Source organism: Pseudopipra pipra, chromosome 6 (genome assembly GCF_036250125.1).
Source record: "Pseudopipra pipra isolate bDixPip1 chromosome 6, bDixPip1.hap1, whole genome shotgun sequence".
Classification (NCBI taxonomy): Eukaryota; Metazoa; Chordata; class Aves; order Passeriformes; family Pipridae; genus Pseudopipra; species Pseudopipra pipra.
The window spans coordinates 26,933,983-26,939,862 of NC_087554.1; positions in this window are offsets into that span (position 1 = coordinate 26,933,983).

Below are 5,880 nucleotides of genomic sequence, written 5' to 3' on the forward strand. Positions count from 1 at the left end.
ACTTGTCCATGAGTCTTTATGAGGCCAGAGCTGGTTTCCTTTATCCTTGGGAGTGACATGAAAAGATGTGGGTTCCCAGAGAGGCATCCAGGTGGTGTGCATTTCTGCTTCTCAAGTAGCAACACACTGCTTCACCCAGCTTTCTGGTAGGGAGAGACAAGCAGTCTAATGAGAAACTACTGTCTAAAAGAACAGCCCAGCAAAGTGGAAGAGACACCCGGAAGAGAGGTATTCTAAGGAAACTACCAGAACTCTATTGTTATCAGATGAGATATCTAATGCCTAGGTGTGGCACTGGCACATAGTGCTGGGTCACTTTTGAACTCTGTTGCCACCACATAAACAGAAGAAATTACTGTGCCAGCCTTCCACAAGATAGGAACTTGCACCCTGTATTTCCAGAGGCTTAGTGCTTGTGAGGTTTGGTGTATGCATGGCACCAAGACAGAACTGTTCCCTCACTGCTAGTATTTTGTGATGGAAGTGAAGTCATGAGAAACCTTTACCTGTACACTCTTTTCTACCAGACTGACATGTAAGCATCTTTCTACAGTACTCTCTTGTGCTTATGATTTGCCTGACAACAAGCTCTCTTCAGTGTTGTGGGGTTTTTTTAATTTGTTTTCAGAGATATTTATAGTTATTGTGATCTCTCATGACGATTGTCCACATCAGGAGCAAAGATGACACTGACCAGAGGAAAACTCACTGGCAGAGAACTACCCTTCTGTTAGTGGGAAGCGGTACCATTAGCAACACCAACATTTAAAAGCCCTTTTTTTTCAGCAGTACAGTTACAGAAGAAACAGCAGAGATCACTGGTTCTTGCTCAGTGTCACCATGTGAGAGCATTGATTGCTCAGGTGCACATGTGCATCTTTTCATTTTGGTTTGTCACTGAGGGCCATGCTTTTTAAAAGTCTGTTTGGCACTGGACAGCAGTTCTGAATCCTGGCAGGCTGCCTTCTGGAGACATACAGCAGCAGCAACTGCCCAGCTTTCTTCTCATGGGAAAATGTTGGGAACTCTCTAAATTATCGACTTGGCTCTAGAATGGCACTGCCCAGATGGCTGTTCTGCATCAGAAGTCATGAGATATGGAGGTCAATGGATAGATTTCAGCTTCTGAGTTCAACTTGGGAAAGAAGTTGGCCAAGCCCCATGATAGTTAGATATTTCCTCATAAGGATGAAAGGTATTTGCTCACCTTCCAGCAATGCACGCGATATTTTGGTGCTTGGAGCTGTTGGTGATTTGCTTAGCCTAGGATTGCTCCTCTGGTCAGCCACTGTATCTAAGGACCTGTCTTTCGTATATAATGAAATATTGTGAACAGATTCTTGCATTGCTATTCCCTTTGATTTACAAAGCCCCTCAGTACTGTGGAGAGAGAATCTGGGGGCTCAAATCCCTCATGATTGTCCATAGCACCCCGTTAAAATTGAGACACCTTTACAGTATTTGTAAAAAGACTTTTGTCCTGATTTTCTCCAAAGCAGTTTGTGGACAAAACATGGCTAGCATTAGGCTGAGCTTCCAAGTCCCACTAAAAGCAGGGTACATCAACTCAGGCTTGGAAGGACATGAGCAGCAATCATCAGCCTCAGAGGATGATGGTGGACTATCATAGACATGACCTTTTGCTGCTGCCTATCTCTCAGAGCATCTATCCAGTTTTGTGCAGGTCTGTTCAGCATACCTGTCATAGGAAATGTCAGCACTTGCAGAAGACAACACCCCAGTGCAGAGAGAAGGGCAGAGGCAGGTCTAGGTCCCTCACGTTGCCTCCTGCCTTTCATGTCCTACCTGGGACTGAGATTATCTGTTCTGTCTTTATCAATGGGGGTTGATGACACAATAAAGAGAGGTTGGATTCTGCTCCAATACAGCAGAGGAACAGCCTTTGCTTATTCCTAAGTGCTTCTTGGGAATGACTCAAGATAATGCCGTGAGGGAAGATGAAGTTCTTGGTGATGGTGATAGGGAAAGAAGTAGGAAAGGTTCTCAGGACTTAAAGGTTGTAAAAGCTGGGAAATAAGTTGTGGGAAATGGTGATTGTTCAGGTATTAGAAATAGCACATCATAAAGAGTAAGATAGGAGAAAGAGAGAAATAGGAGACAGGTGCCAAATATGAAAGACACAGGGCAGAGAAACAGATGAGAAGAGAGAACATTTCATTCTGAAAAGAAAGAGCAAATGTCAGTGCAAATTCTGGTATATCTGTGCAACGTGGCAGTATTATGAAGTACGAAGATTGGGAATAGGCATCACTGCCCCAGGAAAGAGATGGAGACAGGACAGGGATATCTAAGAGAACAGGAGGGAGACAATATGGAAGCAAAAAGCCTGGTGAGTAGAGATGGGCTGAGAAATACAATGAGCAGTGCTAGGAGATGACAATGGCAGAAGGTGACAATGAATGAGGAGCACTTCACCCCTCTAGAGATGGCCCTTGTCTTGGACCTCACGTCTGTGTGGGTGTCACCCAGCCAGGTTGGGTCCCCAGAGGTTTTGTACATCTGCTGTTAAAGTCCAGGCCTCTCAGGGCACCAAGCCTACTGTTTACACCAGGAGTGCCTCTGTGCCATGGTGGTACAATCCCACATGGCTCGTTTCATGCTGGTAATTGGAAAGGCATCACACAACAACAGGCTGGTTGTTCATCCCCCTGCAGTCCCCAGAGCTACGATCATCACGCTGAGAGCCAAAATGTCCTTCAAAATAAGGCAACCTTTGTCAGCACCAACAGATTAGAGTATGCAAAGACTTTACAGCCTAATAGACAGTATTGCCTTTGTCCTCTTTTCCTCCAAGAAGGCAGTAAACTACAAGCACTGGAGGATGTAATCCAAGTGCTAATAAATTATTGATATCTCCCTTCAGCTTTTTACTTACTAAAAGGATATCAAAGCTCATTTTGTGAATGGTCCCGGCAGATTCTCTTTTGCTATATCCACAATTTGATTCACAAATATTGCACTAAGTGTTAATATTGAAGCAATGCAGTGTTCTCTCTTTACAGATAATAAGCAAAAGATAATAGACATGTTTTGAATTACACAGATTCATAAATAGATACAATGAAGGAAATGCCACTTACTACTCCAATAGACATTTGATTTTGTAATATAAAAAAGGCAGAACTCATTATTAACTAGGAATACACTTTTTTTTTAATATTAAAAGCCTGATTGAAAGCCTGTTGAAATCATTGTACTTGCTCCTTACAGATAGTCTGCATAGTTCTTTGGCAGCACACACAAGTCATAGAACAGTGTGACTTAGTTTATATTTAGCAATAGTTCCTCTCTTCCAATATGCCTATTTGCACAAGTCAGCTAAAACTATCTGTATGGAAAATAGTCTTTCCATTACTGTCAGCTTTGGAGCAGTATGTGGTAGTTCCTTAACAGCATATATTAATTTATGCTATTTTTTGGAGCAGCACAGAAATAATTTGAAGCCCTCATACTGCAATTTTCCTGGTAGGAGTCTCCCCTGAACGAAAGGCTTTATTTTTCTCTTTCAAGGCTCAATTTTTCTCTCTGCAAGTTTTGGTGGCCAGAAATTATCAGGATCTTGATAGCTGTTTCATCTTAAAGACAGATACCAGGCTTCCAGGTATATCTTAAAAATGATACCAGATCTTTGCAAATTTAGCTCAAATGCCATCTCCCGCTACACAGCAAAAATTCTGCCTGCTGTCAGTGCAATGCCCCAGCCAAGCTCAGAGAAAGGATTGTCAACATTTTAACAATGGCAGGGCACTGATCTTAAAGTACACAAACTGCAGTTCCTGACTGCACCGGTTTCTTCTTGCTCTGAATAGAGGCAGCTATGCTGTGCGTGTTGTCTCTGTTCCTTGCTATCTGTTTAGAAAGACTGAGTGACCAGGCACAAAGCCCAGAGGAGAGAGCTAATTTTTGCAATATGGAATACATATTTTGCAAGCCAGCCTGCAAACTGCTTATCACGTTTTTTGTGCTATATACATAAATATTCATCATTAATCTGTGTTAGAATAGAGTAGAAAGCTCCTAACGAACAAAAATAGCCCCTTCAGGCATCTTATACCAGTGACACTGATCCTCTGCATTTCTGACATTAAAAAATGAGCTTCTTTGCATAGATTTTGCAGTACTCTCTGGAGTTCAAGCTTCCTTTTTTACCCTGTTCCTTCAAGTTGTGAAGACGACCTTGATAAGAGAGATTGATACCTTGAATCTGGAGCTAGAGAAGTGGAAATAAAGGCACCTGGTGAGAGATGACATTTCCAAAGCTTAAATCTCAGGGGTAGCAACCTTCATTTTCCCTTCTCCAGATCTCTTTCATCTCTAGGCTTTTTTCCTATGTTTTGGCTTCAGGTACCAGCAGAATTCTGACAGTATTGCAGGTGGGAAGATGTATACGTGTGTGCCTTTCGGGTCAAAAGCCTAAATTCAACTGGGGGCTACGTATCCTCAGAGACAACATCATCTCTTATCGGTGGAAGGGCCAATTAGCCAGTCCTTGGGACTGCTTGCAGCTGTTAGCCAAGCAACAATCAGGACTGGTTCAGATTAAATAAATCCCACTTTATTCAACATCAAAAACAGAGTGTCTGCAGTAATGAAAATAAATTCATAACGTTGTTCAGGCAGCCCCAAAGCCCAGTGGGTATTAGATGTATTTATTAGATAAAGGTGACCATTCGGACTGGGATGGCAGACAAATCTGACAGGCTGAGCTCCGACAGGTCTTTGTTTTCTGTCCTTGTCTGACTCAGCTTTTCAATTTGATGCTCTTATTCCTGGGCTGCTTGGCTTGCCAAGCTGACACCTTTCTGGTGCACAGCCTCTCCCTGCTGCCTGCAGAAATGGGGCCCCCAGCTTCAGAGAACTGTCAACCCTTTTCCTTACTGAGCAGGGATGCTTTTCACAGCTGTCTTGTGATACACCAAAGCACATTTTTCTCTGTCTCCCTTCATGTTGCCTTTAAATGTGGCTTTTTGACAGTCCCTACAAGTAGAAATTTGGCACAAATATAAAGTTCAGCCCTGATTTCTCAGTGCACAATTTTCTAGTTTGGCACACCTTCCCTCTAACTACAACACTTCATCATTCCCCAGCACCCGTTTCATAGCATATATAAGGTCACTGAAACCACCTAGACAAACGTTCACTAGCTGACCAAGCAGAACAGTTTAATATCTCTCTTCCCCTGTAGATCTTGGTGGGTAAGTCATAGGCACTCCTTATGCATTCTTTATGGCTCCTTTCTATGTCCCAGATGTGACCTACTCCCTGCCCGTCTGCTGTCTTATCCTCCAGAGATCATCGCCCAGAGATCACCACCTACAGAAAGGAAATGGGGTATCTTAAATGTGCATTTTCATGTAGCTTATAAACCTGCATTGTATTGCCTTCCACGGTGCATTTGACAGCTCCTCTACAGGGCTGGGAGAAGTAAAAGCCAGACTACTCTGTACGTATGTATTGAGTGCAGCCAAAGAAATGCCATTCCTGTCATCAGGGGAGGACAAGGCACACGTATCTCTAACTACAGTGGCAGTAGCTGCACTGCAGTGTGAGCCAGAGACATCTGAGGCAAAGGGAGTTTGTCAATTGTCTTTTATGGACATCCTGCACCTCCAAAAATGGGTAGGTTTCTCCATCCAGCATCAGCCAAAACTTGTCCAATGCAATGAATATCCTAAAATTCAGATTTAGCAGATCCCAACTTCTAGAAAATCCCAGCTTTGTTTTTTTTTCTCTATGCATTCACACACCAAGCATTATTCTCTGCTCTACAGTCCTTCTAACCAAGCTCTTATACCGACTGAGTGCCTTGAAACCGGAGTGGAGTTTTCCAGAGCAGCATGCCTGAAAAAGCAGCAACCA